Source organism: Piliocolobus tephrosceles, chromosome 7 (genome assembly GCF_002776525.5).
Source record: "Piliocolobus tephrosceles isolate RC106 chromosome 7, ASM277652v3, whole genome shotgun sequence".
Lineage (NCBI taxonomy): Eukaryota > Metazoa > Chordata > Mammalia > Primates > Cercopithecidae > Piliocolobus > Piliocolobus tephrosceles.
In genome coordinates this window covers 40,423,652-40,441,504 of record NC_045440.1, presented here as the reverse complement: position 1 = coordinate 40,441,504, position 17,853 = coordinate 40,423,652, and the positions used below count along the sequence as shown (strand labels likewise).

The 17,853-nt window shown below is 42.3% G+C and overlaps 1 protein-coding gene across 3 annotated transcripts in view; it reads left to right on the top strand.

The window, feature by feature from the left end:
- The first annotated feature begins 17,292 nt into the window (after positions 1-17,292).
- KAT6A (lysine acetyltransferase 6A) overlaps positions 17,293-17,853 on the top strand; it is a 121,575-nt gene continuing 121,014 nt past the window's right edge. For 2 of the 3 annotated variants that reach the window (XM_023214475.1, XM_023214471.1), the window contains exon 1: positions 17,690-17,836. The gene's annotated coding sequence lies outside the window, so the exon portion shown is untranslated. Of the gene's footprint in view, positions 17,426-17,689; positions 17,837-17,853 lie in introns of those variants that run through there. The other variant, XM_023214474.3, reaches the window with a different exon arrangement.

Here is a 17,853-nt window from a genome sequence, read left to right as displayed (position 1 = left end):
CTAAGAGGAAGCCTCCTAATAACCAGGTCGGCAAGATGACTGGAGCCAGCTGCCTCCTTCTCCCACCACTTTAGTGCTTGCTCAATGACTCATGAATAAAGTGGCAGCGGTGGCAAGGTAGGAGCTGTGCAAAACCTCATCAACGTGAACTTCCCTTCACCAAAGCCAGCCTTGGGTATCATGGGCTCATGGCCGTTGCTTTGGCCTAGCATGCCAGCAGCAGCCACCAGTCCTGAGTCCCCGTATGGTATCACTTGCAGGAATCAGTTGTTATGTGGTAGTAGACTGATGAGAAACCAAAGGACCTCTTCAGTCCTGAAGGGGCTAACAATCCATCCTCACAAGGAAGGAGACGTAGGGGGCAACAGTACATCCTCACAAGGAGGGGTACGTATGCTTACTTTGCATTTGTTTTCTTTGCCTGTTGTACTTGTAGCACCTCCATCAACGGACTTACAGAAAGTTATACTTGTCATAGGACTCCTGAATAATATTATCTGTAACCTAAAAAATCAGTCCACACTGAAAAAAGAAAAGGACTGGGGTTTATCTTCTCATGATTTATTGATCTTACTGTGTCCTCAATCACCTAACAGCAGCTAGCTGCTCATTTACAAGGGTAGCATGGTCAAGTGGGAACAATAATGTAATCGCCAACCGCTACAGAGAGACAAAGCAGGAGAAAACTTTCCCATCTGAGTGGAACTGGACATGCAGAATCATGTGGATAGGAAAAAGCAGCATATCTGAGGCACTGCAGGTAGTTGAGAAGGGCAGAATATAGGGCAGGCAGGTGAGCTTTGTGGGTCCCACTGTAATCCCAACACTCGGGAGGCTGAGGCGGGTGGATCATTTGAGGTCATGAGTTCGAGACCAGCCTGGCTAACATGGTGAAACTTTGTCTCTACTAAAAATGCAAAAATTAGCTGGGCGTGGTGGCACGCAACCCGGGCTTTCCCCCACAGGTGATAGGAAGCCAAAGATGGTTGCTATAAGATCAACAGGGACCAGGACAGTTTACATTTTGGAGGAAAGCCTCATAACTTCCTCCCCTCCGCAAGACTTGCCTCCATGCATACCCCCCTCCCTACAAGGATAATTTATTTCATGAGTCCTCAATGTTTTAATATTGTGTCCACAAATTCTTTGACACTACTCCTTCCCAGAGGTAGGGCTTCCCCTTCTCATTGCATGCTGGCTGGATTTGGTCACTGGTATCTAACAATACAACGGAAAGGAACAACTTTACAGTGGAGAAATCCGCTTAACTGAACCATCGAGGTTAATATCACGTAGCCCCTGATGTGATGTGATGAGAAGGACATGTCACCTGTCCTATTCTTCCCAAAAGCTGGGAGAGGGTTACACAGAAACATTCTGTATTATCTTTGCAACTCTTCTGTTAAATCTGAAATTATTTCAAAATTAAAGTTTTAAAAATGATTTCAGAGTAAAAATGTTTAAAAGTGGGGGATGACTTCGCTTCCAAAAGATCCTCAGTAAATGGGATTTTTATTTATTATTTATTCAGGACAGGGTCTCATTCTTTCACCCAGACTGGGGGTGCAGTGGCACGATCTCAGTTCACCACAACCTCTGCCTCCCAGGCTCAAGCCTTCTCCTGCCTCAGCATTCCTAGTAGCTGAGGTTACAGGCGCGTGCCTAGCTAATTGTTGTATTTTTAGTAGAGACAGGGTTTCACTATGTTAGCCAGGCTGGTCTTGAACTCCTGACCTCAAATGATCCACCCACCTCAGCCTCCCAAAGTGGTGGGATTACAGGCGTGAGCCACTGTGCCTGGCCTGGATTTTTATTTAATTAATTAATTAATTAATTTTTGAGATGTAGTCTTGCTCTTTCCCCTAGGCTGGAGTGCAGTGGCCCAATCTCAGCTCACTGCAACCTCTGCCTCCCAGGTTCAAGCAATTCTCGTGTCTCAGCCTCCCAAGTAGCTGGGACTACAGGCACCTACCACCATGCCCAGCTAAATTTTGTATTTTTAGTAGAGACGGGGTTTCGCCATGTTGGCCAGCCTGTTTGGAACTCCTGACCTCAGGTGATCCATCCCCCTCAGCCTCCCAAAGTGCTGGGATTACAGGTGTGAGCCATCGCGCCTGGCCTCGGCCTGGATTTTTAAAGAATGTATTGGCCAGGCACAGTGGCTCACGCCTGTAATCCCAGCACTTTGGGAGGCCGAGGCGGGCAGATCACGAGATCAGGGGATCAAGACCATCCTGGCTAACACGGTAAAACCCCATCTCTACTAAAAATACAAAAAATTAGCCGGGTGTGGTGGCAGGCGCCTGTAGTCTCAGATACTCCGAAGGCTGAGACAGGAGAATGGCATGAAACCGGGAGGCGAGGCGGAACTTGCAGTGAGCCAAGATCGGCCACTGCACTCCAGCCTGGGCGACAGAGCAAGACTACACCTCAAAAAAAAAAAAAAAAAAAAAGAATATATTTCGGGCCAGGCATGGTGGCTCACGTCTGTAATCCCAGCACTTTGGGAGGCAGAGGTGGGTGTATCACTAGGTCAGGAGTTGGAGACCAGCCTGACCAACATGAAACCCTGTCTGTACTAAAAATACAAAAATTAGCCGAGCTTGGTGGCATGCACCTGTACTCCCAGATACTCAGGAGTCTGAGGCAGAATTGCTTGAACCTGAGAGGCGGAGCTTGCAGTGAGCCAAGATTGCGCCACTGCTCTCCAGCCTGGGCAACAGAGGGAGACCCTGTCTCAGAAAAGTAAAAGAGAGAGAAAGAGAAAAAAAAGACATGAGCCATGTGCAGTGGCTTGCATTTGTAGTCCTAGCTACTCTAGAGGTTGAGGCGGGAGGATCACCTGAGGCCAGGAATTTAAGACCATCCTGGGCAACATAGCAAGATCCAGTTGCTACACAATTTTTTTTTAATTAGTAGAGTGTTACAGGCAAGAGCCTGTAGTCCCAGCTACTCAGGAGACTGAGGTAGGAGCATCCCTTGGGCCCAGGAGTTCCAAGCTGCATTGAGCTGTGATCGGGCTACTGCACTCCAGCCTGGGCATCGGCAAGACTGGGTCTCAAAAACAAAACAGAACAAACAAAAGAAAATAGAAATAAAGAAATATTAAAGATAAAGATAGAAATTAAGGGCAGGAGAGACGTACAATAGAGATCAATAAAATCAGACATTGTTTTTTTGAAAAAATTCATAGCATTGATAAACTTGTCAATAATATTCAAGCAAAAAAAGAATGCAAAAATAATATTAAGAATGATAAAGAAAATGTATTTACAGGCTGGGTGTGGTGCCTCGCGCCTGTAATCCCAGCACTTTGGGAGGATGAGGCGGGAGGATCATGAGGTCAGGAGATCGAGACCATCCTGGCTAACGTGGTGAAACTCCGTCTCTATTAAAAATACAAAAAAATAGCTGGGCGTGGTGGCGGGTGCCTGTAGTCCCAGCTACTCAGGAGGCTGAGGCAGGAGAATGGCGTGAACCTGGGAGGTGGAGCTTGCAGTGAGCTGAGATCGTGCCACTGCCTGGGCAACAGAGCAAGACTCTGTTTCCAAAAAAATAAATAAATAAAAATAAAGAAAACGTATCTACAGATACAACAGAAATCACATGGCTTATACAAGGATATCATAAACAACTTACTGAAAACTAAAATGAAATGGATACATTCTTAGAGAAATATGTTATCAAAACTGGTTACAGAAGATAGAAAAGCATAACAATCTTATGACCTTTAAGAAATTGAATCAGTATGCAAACATTTTCCTGTGAAGAAAATACTACATCTGGATGTTTTCCTTGATGAATTTCTCCAAATATTTAAAGAAAAAATAATTATGTTTTCTAAAACTTTCTAGAGTATAGAAAAAGAAGAAACGCTCCTTTCTCATTTCATGAAGCAAGCATAACTTTGATACAAAACCAAGCAAGAGGCCGGGCATGGTGGCTCATGCCTGTAATCTCAGAACTTTGAGGGGCCAAGGCAGGAGGATCACCTGAGGTCAAGAGTTCAAGACCAGCCAACATGGTGAAACCTCATCTCTACCAGAAATACAAAAATTAGCCGGGTGTGGTGATGCATGCCTGTAATCCCAACTACTAGGGAGCCTGAGGCAGGAGAATCGCTTGAACCCAGGAGGTTGCACTGAGCCAAGATTGTGACACTGCATTCCAGCCTGGGTGACAGAGCAAGACTGTCTCAAAACAAAAAACAAAACAACTATTAGCAATGTGGAAATAGAAGGGAAGTTCTTCATCCTCATAAAGAGGATCCTCAGAATACCTATAGCAAACATCATCTTTAATTTGAAAGCATTCCTTGTAAGATTAGAAGTAAGATAAGGGTACCAACTATCATCGCATAAATGACAAAAAAGGGAAAGAATACCTTTATGTAAATGAATAATAGGAACTTCCACTCAGCAAAAGACACCCTTAAGAAGACTGAAAAGAAAAGCTTAAAACTAGGGGACATAATATGCAACGTATATGAACTGACATGTATCAGTACCTCAAATATATGAAGAACTAAGAAAAATATAAGCAATCCAACAGGAAAATAGACAAAAGACTTGAAGAGATTCCCAGAAAAGAAAACTCAAATGGCCAATAAACAAAGATCAATCTCACTAGTAATCAGGGAAATGCAAATTAAAATACTACAAATAATAACAACTCTAATAAGAGTTAACACTTATATTGTGGTCTCTATATAACTTAGACTGGTTTAGTGCCACAACTATATATAGTAACTTTAAAAATTCTCACAACAATCCTATGTCATAGTATGGTAGGTATTAGTGCTATTCACTAATATACCTTGCATGAGAAAACATAAGAATCCTTAAAATCATGTAGTATAAATCCAGCAAACTGTCCTTTTTCAAAGTTTTATGACAATCCTGTACTTTGTATTTCCATAAGACTTTAGAATTTGCTTGTCATTTTCTTTTCCTTTTTTTTTCTTTTTGAGATGGAGTTTCACTCTTGTCACCCAGGTTGGAGTGCAGTGTCGTGATCTCAGTTCACTGCAACATCCGTCTTCCGGGTTCAAGTCATTCTCCTGCCTCAGCCTCCTGAGGTAGCTGGGATAACAGGCATGCACCACCATGCCCGGCTAACTTTTGTATTTTTAGTAGAGACAAGGTTTCACCATGTTGGCCAGACTGATCTCGAACCCCTGACCACAGGTAGTCCACCTGCCTTGGTCTCCCAAACTGCTGGGATTACAGGCATGAGCCATGGCGCCCAGCCTGCTTGTCAGTTTCTATAAACAAAGCCTGCTGAGATTATGATTACAATTGCATTGAATCCATAGCTCAACTTGGGAATAATTGATATCCTAACACCACTGAGTTTTCCAACCACAAAACAAGGTGTATCTTTCCATTTTCTTAGTTCTTTTTCTTTTCTTTTTTTTTTTTTTTTGAGACAAAGTTTTGCTCTTGTTGCCCAGGCTGGAGTGCAATGGGGTGATCTCTGCTCACTGCAACCTCCGCCTCCCAGGTGCAAGCGATTCTCCTGCCTCAACCAGGTCCAACTAATTTTTTTTGTATTTTTAGTAGAGAGAGGGTTTCACTATGTAGGCCAGGCTGGTCTCGAACTCCTGACCTCAGGTAATTCACTCACCTCAGCCTCCCAAAGTGCTGGGATTACAGGTGTGAGCCACTGTGCCCAGCCCTATTTTCTTAGTTCTTAGCTTTTGGCAATATTTTATAGCATTCAATGAATAGATCTTTCACTTATTTTGTCCGATTTATCCCCAAAGCTTTCATAGTTTTAAGCAACTGTAAAAAGCTAGTTTTTTTAAAAATTTTAATCGCCAACTGTTTGTTGTTAGTATATAGAAATACACTTTATTTTTTTAAAAATTCTGGTAAAATACACAAAACATAAAATTTACCATCTTAACAATTTTCAGGTGTTCACGGGTGTTAAAAATACATTGATATTGTACAGCCATCACCACTATTCATCTCCAGAACTCTTTTCATCTTGTAAAACCAAATATCTGTACCTATTAAATAATAACTCCCCATTTTTCTTTTCCTCCAGCACCTGGCAACTACTATACAACTTTCCATGTCTGTAAATTTGACTACTTTATGTAAGGGAAATCATACAATATTTATATTTTTGTGACTGGCTTATTTCACTTGACACAGTGTCCTCAAGTTTCATCAATGTTGTTGCGTATGTCAGAATTTCCTTCCCTTTTAAGGCCCAATAATATTCCACTGTATGTATATACCACGTTTTGTTTATCCATTCATCTGTTGATGAACATTTGGGTTGCTGCCACTTCTTGGTTACTGTGAATACTGCTACTATGAACATGGGTATACAAACATCTCTTCCAGATTCTGTTTTCAATTTTTTTTTTTTTTTTTTTTGAGGTGGAGTCTCACTCTGTTGCCCAGGCTGGAGTGCAGTGGCGCAATCTCGGCTCACTGCAACCTCTGGCCACCGGGTTCAAGAAAGTCTCCTGCCTCAGACTCAGGAGTAGCTGGGATTACAGGCTTGCGCCACCACGCCCAGCTAATTTTTGTATTTTTTTTTTTTTTTTTGAGACAGAGTCTCACTCTGTCGCCCAGGCTGGAGTGCAGTGGCGCGATCTCGGCTCACTGCAAGCTCCGCCTCCCGGGTTCACGCCATTCTCCTGCCTCAGCCTCCCGAGTAGCTGGGATTACAGGCGCCCACCACCTCGCCTGGCTATAATTTTTGTATTTTTAGTAGAGACGGGGTTTCGCTATGTTGGCCAGGCTGGTCTCAAACTCCTGACCTCAGGTGATCCACTCGCTTTGGCCTCCCAAAGTCTGGGATTATAGGTGTAAGCCACCGCGCCTGGCCTGTTTTCAATTCTTTTGATTATATCTCCAGAAGTGAGATTGCTAGATCTTATGGTAACTCTATTTTTCACTTTTGAGGAAGCTTTATACTGTTTTCCACAGTGGCTGCACCATCTTATATTCTTAACAACACTACACAAGGACTCCAATTTTTCCACATGCTTATCAACACTTCTTGTTTTTTTGAGATGGAGTCTTGCTCTATCGCCCAGGCTGGAGTGCAGTGGCGAGATCCCGGCTCACTGCAAGCTCCGCCTCCTGGGTTCACGCCATTCTCCTGCCTCAGCCTCCAGAGCAGCTGGGACTACAGGCGCTCGCCACCACGCCTGGCTAAGTTTTTTGTATGTTTAATAGAGACGAGGTTTCACCGTGTTAGCCAGGATGGTCTCGATTCCTGATCTCATGATCCGCCCGCCTCGGCCTGCCAAAGTGCTGGGATTACAGGCATGAGCCACCTCGTCCGGCCCACTTCTTGTTTTTTTGTTGTTGTTTTTGTTTTTGTTTTGTTTTGAGAATGAGTCTTGCTCTGTTGCCAGGCTGGAGGGCAGTGGTGAGATCTCCGCACACTGCAATCTCTGCCTCCTGTGTTCAAGCAATTCCCCTACCTCAGACTCCCAAGTAGCTGGGACTAGGCGTGCACCACCATGCCCAGCTAATTTTTTTCATTTTAGTGGAGACGGGGTTTCATCACGTTGGCCAGGATGGTCGCGATCTCCTGACCTCGTGATCCGCTCGCCTCGGCCTCCCAATGTGCTGGGATTACAGGCGTGAGCCACTGCGCCCAGCCATTTTGTGTGTTTTGTTAGTAGCCATCCTAGTGGGTGTGAAATGATAATCTCATTGTGGTTTTGATTTTGGATTTCCCTAATGATTAGTCATGTTGAGCATCTTTTTTACGTGTTTATTGGTAATTTGTACATTTTCTTTGGAAAAACATCGGTTCAAATCTGACCATTTTTGGATTGGGTTGTTGTTTTTATACTTCATGTTTGTATATTGATCTTTTTTTTTTTTTTTTTTTTTTTTTTTTTTTTTTGAGACGGAGTCTCACTCTGCCGCCCGGCTGGAGTGCAATGATGGGATCTCGGCTCTCTGCAACCTCCGCCTTCCGGGTTCAAGCGATTCTTCTACCTCAGCCTCCTGAGTAACTGGGACTACAGGCACACACTACCATGCCCAGCTAATTTTTCTATTTTTAGCAGAGATGGGGTTTCACTATGTTGGGGCTTATCTCCTGACCACGTGATCTACCCGCCTGGCCTCTCAAAGTGCTGGGATAACAGGCATGAGCCATGATGCCTGGTCATATGTTGATCTTATATCCTGTAACCTCGATAAACTTATTAATTCTAGTAGTTGTTTGTAGGATATTCTAGATATTCGATCATGTCATCTTTGAATAAAGATAGCTTTCTTTCCAATCTGGATGACTTTTCAGTGAAATAATCTGTGCCTGACTTTTAACTATAAATTTCGTCATTTTTATAGATACAGGATTATTCAAATCATCTACTTATTCTTACGTGACCTTCAGTACATTGTCTTCCAAGGAATTTTTTTCATTCAATCTAGTTCTTAAATGTATTGCCATAAAGTTGTTCACAATATTCCTTGTTTTTTTTAATGCACTTAAAAAGTCTACAGTTGTTTTTCATTCCTCATATTGTTAATTTATGCTTTCTGTTTTCCTAGTCAATCTTCTTAGAACTTTATCAATTTCATTAAGCTTTTCAAAGAAGTCTTTTGGTTTATTTGATTTTCTCTATTGCTTTTCTGCTTTCCATTTCATTGATTGGTGCTCTTCATTATTTCCTCCTTTTTTTTTGAGACATAGTCTCGCTTTGTCGCCCAGGCTGGAGTGCAGTGGCCAGATCTCAGCTCACTGCAAGCTCCGCCTCCCGGGTTCAAGCCATTCTCCTGCCTCAGCCTCCTGAGTAGCTGGGACTACAGGCGCCCGCCACCTCGCCCGGCTAGTTTTTCGTATTTTTCAGTAGAGACGGGGTTTCACCGTGTTAGCCAGGATGGTCTCTATCTCCTGACCTCATGATCCACCCGCCTCGGCCTCCCAAAGTGCTGGGATTACAGGCTTGAGCCACCGCGCCCGGCGCCTATTTCCTCCTTTTTACTTACTATGGGGCTTGTTCTTTCTTTTCCAATTTTTTTGAGTAGATGCTTAGTTAATGGATTTGAGATATCTCTTCTAATAAGACCATTTAAATTTCTCTCTAGGTATAGATTTAGCTGTACTCCATAAATTTTGATATGTTTCTTTTTATGTGCATTCAATGAAACATCTGTTCAAATTTCTTGAACATCTGTTTTAGAAGTTTTCTAACTTCTCTTGTCATTTCTAACTTCTCTTTGACTTACGTTGTTTGATTTGCAAATATTTTGTTTTCCAGACTAATTTCATTTTGATCAGCGATCACACTTCATATAACTTTAATCTCTTAAATTTATTGAAATGTATTTTACAACACAGAACATAGTCTATCTTGGTGAATATTTTCTGCATGCTGGCAGAGTACATGGATTCTTTTGTTGTTGGGTACAATGTCCTACAAACAAGTAGCTCAAGTTAATTGACAATATTGTTCAAGTATTCTATATCATTACTCCTTTTCTTTCTACTTAAAAACATCAATTATTAACATAGTGTTGAAATCCTAAACTTTAATTGTGTATTTCTCTATTTTTCCTTTAGGTGCTCAGTACTTTTTTATTTTTTATTTTTTTGAGTCAGAGTCTCACTGTGTCACCCAGTCTGGACTGCAGTGGCTCAATCTCGGCTTACTGCAACCTCTGCCTCCTGGGTTCAAGCGATTCTCCTGCCTCAGCCTCCTGAGTAGCTGCGATTATAGGCATGCGCCACCACGCCCGGCTAATTTTCGTATTTTTAGTAGAGATGGGGTTTCACCATGTTGGACAGGCTGGTCTCAAATGCCTGACCTTGTGATCAGCCTGCCTTGGTCTCCCAAAATGCTGGGATTATAGGCATGAGCCACCATGCCCGGTGGCTCTCAGTTTTTGATTCAGCATTTTGTAGGCCTGTTATTTGTTCCATAAGCATTTTGGATTGTTGTGTCTATTTGACAAATTGACTCTCGTATCATTCTGAAATATTCATCTTTATTCCTGGTAATATTGCCTGTTCTGAAATCTGTCTGATAGTAACACTGTCACTCCATCATTCTTTTGGTTAGTGTTTGCCTGGCATGTATTTTTCATTCTTTCGCATTTAATATTTTTGTGTCTTTTTATCTAAAATGTGTTTCTGTAGACAGCACATACTTTGCTCTTGCTTTTATATACAATCTGATAATCTCTGCTTTTTAATTTGATGTTTAGACCACTTATATTTAATATAATTATCAATATAGTTGAGTTTAAGTGTATCATCTTGCTATAGCTTTCTATTTGTCTAATCTAGTTTTTACTCTTTTTCTTCTTTTCCTGTTTTCTTCTAAATTGAGTAGTTTTGTGACTCTTTTATTTCCCTATTGGCCTAGTAGCTGTACTGTAGTTTTATTATTACTTTCAGTGGTTGTTGTAAGGTTTACAATATGCATCTTTAGCTTACTACAGTCTACCTTCAAATGATGATTTGCCACTATATGTACAGTGTAAAACTTTGTAACCGTTATTCCCATTTCTCCACATTTCCCCTATTATCCATTTTACTATTACATAAGTTTTAAACCCCATAATACATTGTTATTAATTTGCCTTACACAATCATCTTATAAAGAATAAAAAAATTGTACTTATCCACACATTTCACAATTACAGAGTTCTTAACATTTATCTGTAAATCAAAATTTCAGTCTAGTATCCTTTCCCATTATTTTTGAAGAAGTATCTTCAATATTCCTGGAAGTTCATGCTTGCTACTGATAAACTACCTTAGCTCTTTCTCTCTCTCTTTCTTTCTTTCTTTTTGACAAAGTCTTGCTCTGGAAGTTCATATTTTCTAGTGGTAAACTATCTTAGCTTTTTTCTTTCCCTCCCTCCCGTCTCCCTCCCTTTATTCCTTTTTGTTTTTTGTTTTTTTTTTTGAGACAAGGTCTTGCTCTGTCACTCAGGCTGGAGTGCAGTGGCACAATCATGGCTCACTGCAGCCTTGACCTCCTAGGCTCAAGCAGTCCTCCCACCTCAGCCTCTCAAGTAGCTGGAATTACAGGCATGCACCACCACACCCAGCTATTTTTCAATTTTTTTTTTTTTTGTAGAGATGGGGGTCTCACTATGTTGCCTAAGCTGGTCTTGAACTCCTGGTGTCAAGCAATCCTCCTCCCTTGGGCTCTTATCGTGCTGGGATTACAGGTGTGAGCCACTGCACCCAGCTGCTTTTTCTCTTTTCTTTCTTTCTTTCTTTTTTTTTTGAGACAGTCTCACACTGTTACCCAGGCTGGAGTGCAATGGCATGATCTTGGCTCACTACAACCTCTGCCTACCGGGTTCAAACGATTCTCCTGCCTCAGCCTCCCAAGTAGCTGGGACTACAGGCATGTGCTACCATGCCCGGCTGTTTTGTATTTTTATTAGAGACAGAGTTTCACCATGTTGGAGAGGCTGCTCTTGAACCCCTGACTTCAGGCGATCCACCTGCCTCAGCCTCCCAAAGTGTTGGGATTACAGGCATGAGCCACTGCACCCAGCCACTTTTTTCCTTTTTGTCTGAAACATTTTTATTTCTCTTCCATTTCTGAAAGACATTTTTGCTGAGTAAAGAATTCTAGGTTGATTTTTTAAAATCTTTCAGCAATCTGAAGACTTTTTTTCTTGGTTGAATAGTTTCTAATAACAAGTCTAATGTAATTCCTGTCTTTGTTCTTTCCTGTGTATTATCTTTTTTTCTGGCTAAGACTTTCGCCTGGTTTCAGCAATTTTACTATAATGTGCCTTGGTGTGGTTACAATTTTATATTCTGCTTAGTGTTATTTGAATGCCTTGAATTTGTGGGTTTATAGTTTTTATTAAATTTGGGACTATTTCAGCCATTATTTCTTCAAATCCCCCACGTTCCTTTTAATATAGGCAAATTCATTTTCAGTACCAAGATGACACCCTCCTGAGGACTAAGGACAAAATGTACAGACAGGTCTTCCCATTCTGGCTGGTGAAAACAGGCACAATTTCCATTCATACGGGAGCTCTGGGAATTGTTTTTCCTGCCTTTTTTTGGTGGTTTGTTAGTCTCTTCTCAAATATGTGCAAATCAATGCTCATCCAAAGAAGTAAAAGGACCCCTCTGTAGATATTTGAAGTTGTATGTCTATGTAGCTTTCCCCTTTCTGGTTCTCTGTCCTCCAAACTTTAGCTACGTTGGCCTCCCTGAATCCTGATATCCTTGATTATCCTCAAGTCAGCAGTATTGCTGGGCTTTGGGCTCTGCCACTGCCTGTCCTGTGGCCTGGAAACTGTTGCAAGGCAGTAGGCTGGGGCAATTAGATGGCTCAACTTGTTTACTTCTCTTACCTTAGCAATCAGTGTCCTACACTGTCTATTGTCCAATGTCTGAAAACCATTGTTTCATATATTTTGTCAGAAAACCTATGTCAGAAAACTATTTTGTATTCCAGATGTTTAAGAGGGGAGGATAAATCCAGTCCCCATTACTTAATTGTTGTCAGAGCAAATGTTCATACCTGGAAAGCATTTTAAAATACAGAGCCAAATTAATCTCTCAGAAACTCAGATCTAGTAGGTCTGGTATGAAATTCTGGACTCTTTTACTTATTAAAAAGTACTGAGATGATTCTGATACACAGACAGTGTTGTAAACTATATCTTGATACCTCAGGCAGAACCTTGTTCAGACATTTATTTTTGTTTTACTGAGGGGGAAGGCAAGATCATTTCATTTGAAAAACATTTCCTGGTTCTGAGTATGATGGGGGTACTTATAGCCAACCAATAATCCAGCTGAAAACAATTAGGAGAGCCAGCTAAAGCATAAAACATCTGTTTGAAGGCATCAGTGAGCTGCTGAAGCAACCAGGACTTATGAGGACACAATCTCAGAGAAGGGGAAACTGTATGTAGAGGTGAGCTGACATTCAGCAGTACCTTTGTTCCTTGGGGAAATTCTGGGCATAAGGCCAGAGTCTGAGTTTTGGTTCTGAGTACAGAAAGAGGCCCTAATAGGCAAAGACACCACCAGGGATGATTCTGCCAGTTCAGCAAGGTTGGAGATAGAAACTTAAGAACAAGAGGGGCCAGATTCCCAGTGAGAAGGGAGGGATAAATAATTGAGCCCAATACTGTCAGTCTCCCTCAAGTCATTTTCCAAATTCTGAAGATGCACGAGACAGAAGGTTAAAAAGCTAAGCAGAAAGCTTCTGAAAAGCAGAGTGAAGAGATTTTGATCGTCTCATGGTTCTGCAGAAACAACAATTAGACTTCAGTATCCATTGGGATGAAGGGTCCCAGGGAACACACACAACTCTCAGTTGGAACCCTCAGAGGCTTATGCTACTGGAAGCAGCAGCAGAAAAGAGGTGAATTAAATCTTGCCAAAACCCAACCCCAAGTTAACTCAGTCTCTGGTTGATTAAGGTGATTAGCTCTCACTCTAAATGCTTTGCAAAGGAGAGTGGGAATCCTTCTCTGGATGAAGATAATACTATGCAGAGCCTCTACAATTTTTCATACTTGAATGTGTGACATTATATTAAAAATTCTCAGACAAGCTAAGGGCCAGGAAAAAAAATGACCCAAACCAATGGAAAGAATATACAATAGAAATAGATCCACAGAAGATTCAGCTATTGTAATGATCAGAAAGAGCTTTAAAATGTCTAGGGTTAAAAAAAATCTAGGATTGGTATGTTCAAGAAAATTAGAGGCAACAGCAGAGAAAATACATATATAAATAAATAATTTCTCCAAATGAATTTGATTTTAAGAATCATGTGAAAATTCTAGAACTTAAAAATATAACCAAAATTAAGAACTCACAATTGGGTTTAAAAGTACACAATTAAATAGAAAATATACCGACTCATGCATAGAGAAAAAAAAGGTGGGGAAAAAGATGATAAGAAATACAGATGGTAAGCAATGAAAAATTCTGACATATGTATAATTTAAACCCTAAAAGAAAAGAAGAGAGAAGAGATAGTGACCAAGAATTTCCTAAAAGATATAAACCCACAAATGCAACGGACTCCGTGTACACCCGTTGCACTCATGAACCTAAGTAGGACAAATACAAAGAAAACCACATCTAGACACATCATAGTAAAGCTGTTGACAACTAAAGATAAGAAAAAATTCTAAAAGGAGTCAAAGGCAAAAAGACATTACTTTCAAAGGAATAAAAGGGAGTGATAGAAATCAGAAGACAATGGAAAAACATCTTCAGAGTGCTGGGGAAAAAAACAAAAAAACAAAACCTTGTCAAACCAGAATGCTATACCCAGCAAAAATATGAAGGACAATGCAAAGTTTTAGGCAATAAAACCCCACAAAAAACAAAAAGCAAAAACTCAAACAACCTTGGAGAGAACTTGTCATCAGCGGACCCACTGTAAAACAGAGAAATTATTCAAATAGAAAGAAAACCTTCCGACAGAAGCACAGAAACACATATTGGAATGAAGAGCAATATAAGGATAAATATGTAGGTTAATCTAAATGAGTATTTATTGAACAGAACAATAAGTATAAATTCTTGTGGGGTTTAAAATGCAGTTGAAATCCATGACAATAAACACAGAAGGGAGATGGGTAGGTGGAGACACAGTATTTTAATGTCTTAGCATTACTGGGGAAGTGATAAAAGTAATTATTTATTAGAAGGTAGTAAGTCAAAAAGCAATGTTGTAATCTCTAAAACTAGTAATGTATAATTTAAAAATTAATAGAGGGGGTTAATGATATAGTTAAAATATTTTAATTAATTCAAAAGAAGGCAAAAAGCAGAGAACAAGGGATGTGAAATAGGTGATCCAAAATAAATGTAAGATGTTGGGAATACATCCAAATATACCAGTAATTATATTAAATGTAAATGGACTAAAGATTTTTTCTGTTGAAACCAGGACAGAGCAATCTTCCAATTTCAGGCTGGCATGGACTCTGTATAAGACACAATTAACAAGTACAAATGAAAAGGCAGGGATTCCTAGAGCAAAATATGCAAGGGGGAAATAACCTTTAGCTGCCAGCTCCATAGGGCTGAATCAGAGTAAAGTTTGAGCTAAGAAAAACTATCCTTTCAGAGTGCAGATTGCTTTTTAACTTGCAAATGATGAGGACTTTAATCTGTCTTTGTTGCAAGATTTTTATTTTGAGAAGACCTCCTGAATGTGCCATTTAGTTATGCAAATGTAAAGCAGAGATTCTTTATGGAAGCTGTGTGAAAAGCTCAACTATACTTTGTTGTTACAAATTGTTTTAAATTCTTGCTACTGTTTAATCCCCAGTTTGGTCTTTTCAGAGGGATGGCTGTGGCCAGTTTTCTTCCAAATTATCCAAAAGTAAACACAACTCATCTCTGTATTATTTTTCTTCTGAGGGACACACACTATAGTCTCACATGAAGAACTCATTGTCTTTGTATTAATATGACTTTACCTGCCCTCTTTGGGAAATAAAAATCTGCCTATTCTACTAAAAGAGAATATATATAATATTTTTTTTTTCCTGGAGGTGATTTCATTACAAACAGGGGCCATTTTACCTGAGAATGTGTCTATCTGATTCATCTAGGATGAAAGAGATCCTTTCTATTGGATTATCATGTATTCCAAATTTCTCTACTGCTTTGGAGATGGGGCTTGGAAGTAGGTGATGAACGGCAACTCAGTCAACCTCACTACATTACACTTCTGTTTCTGTCAGTGTCAGGATATTGATTTGGCTGGACCATCATCTGAAAAGTTATTATTCTTATTGAATGGTCCAGAGTCTATGGTATGGAAGTTAGGGCTACGGATTAGAGTGGAGACGGGACAGATAGAAAAGTTTGGGTTCCCTCTCGCTGGGTCTCCCAGACTGGAGTGCAGTGGCGATCATAGTTCATTGCAGCCTGGAACTTCTGGGCTCAAGCAGGCCTCCCGAATAGCTGGGCTACAGGAGCGCCCCACCACAACCGGCTTTCTTAACGGCTTAAAAAATTGTTCATTCACGAGCAACTTTTTTTTTTTTGTAAACTATCTACTACAGTACTTGTACAACATTATTCTAAGCGCTGGAGATGCAAAGTCATTATAGGAGAGCATTTACCAGGAAATGTATTTGGAATATATAGATAGACCACGTATAAGTCCAAAATGAGTAGAGCAAATGATACTACTACAGAAGTTCAGAAGAGGAAGTCAGCATGGAAGTTAAGGCAATGGGTGAGAGGGAGGCCCTTAAAAGCTAAAGCTGAGATACAATGAGGTATTGGGGGCGACAGTCTAGGTGGGGTCGGTCGTACAGGGTTGGGGACAGGGCAGATAAAGGTCTAGCAGCAGGATACACTTCCATGTAAACTATTAAACATTTAGTATGTCTTTTTCATGTCTACTGCCTTTCCAGTGAATGCAGAAAAAAAAAAAAAAAAAAAAAAAGTATGACTTGGCCAGGTACAGTGTCTCACACCTGTAATCCCAGCACTTTGGCAGGCCGAGGAGGCCGGATCACTTGAAGTCAGGAGGTCGAGACCAGCAGCCTGGCCAACATGGTGAAACCCCGTCTCTACTAAAAATACAAAAATAAGCCAGGCATGATGGCGGGCGCCTGTAGTCCCAGCCACTCCGGAGGATAAGGCAGGAGAATCGCTTGAACCCGGGAATTTGAGGTTGCAGTGAGCCAAGATCGCACCACTGCACTCCAGCCTGGGCGACAGAGCGAGACTGTCTCAAAAAAAAAAAAAAAAGTATGACTCAATCTCTGCATCAGATAGTTTAAACTAAATGAAAGGCAAGACAAAGAAACGTCCATGCAGCCAGTAGAGGACAGGCAGGCCACGAAGTGCCTGCTCCTGGTTCCGCTCTAAGTATGGACAAGAGTTCTCCACAGGGCAAGAAGGGAAGACCGGCTTTGGAATAAGACAAATCTCAGTCCCAGGCTCAGGTGTGCGCCACACACTAGCTGTGTGACCTTGTCCAAGTCACATGACCCAGGTCTGTGGAGTTTCCCATAAAATAGCTCTAGTGAGGTTCAAGAACCCTCTCAGCCGCTGGGGGAGGGAAAAAATGAAGTCACTGCTGAAAGGCTTAAGACGGGTGCCTCTGGTTCCACCCTCTCCCCAATCTTCCCACCAACAGAAGAGAACCTTCGGGGGCTGAGACGAGCAGCCAGGGGTGAGGACGGGAAATCGCCTCCTCGCAGCCCCTCAGGCCCCGCCTTCGGGCGGACCCCGGTCTCGGGCTCCGGACAGTCGCTCTGCAGGCAAATGAGTGGGGAGGGAGGGCTCACTAACTGTAAACAGACGCTGCCGAGAGTTCCCATCCTGCGTGGCTGCCGGATTTCCGTGCCACACTGAAGCCACCCCACCCAGGCGCCTGCCCTCAGTTTCCCCAGTGGTGGCATGGGGTGCACCAGCTCCTCCTCTCCCGGGTCGCTGTCTGACTTAAACGCGTGAGAAGGTACAGAAGGAGGCCACGCTCAACGGCCTCCAGCCCCACCGAGTCCTCCTCCCACCCTGGCTTTGGCCTTTTGTACCGGCCCCACGTGACCCCGCCGGCCGGCTCTTCCCTGCTGCCCCGCCCCGCCCTCCGGCCTTTCCCGGCTCTCGGCCCAGCTCTTCCCGCTCTCGGCCGCCCCCCTCCTGCGCTGCCGGGCCTCCGCCTCCCCTCGCCTCCCGCCCAGGCTCTTCCCGCTCCCTCCCCCAGGCCGCCGTTCTCTCGCGACGCTCCCCTCCCCCCGCGGCTGTTCCGCCGCCTCGCCTCCCCTCCCCCCGGCTGGAGCTCACTGTCTCCAAGATGGCGGCCGTGTCAGTTTGGGGCATCTCGGCGGTCCGGCCCGGGTCTCCGGGATCCGGGCTCTACTTCCTCCCGGTAAGTAGCCGAGGGGC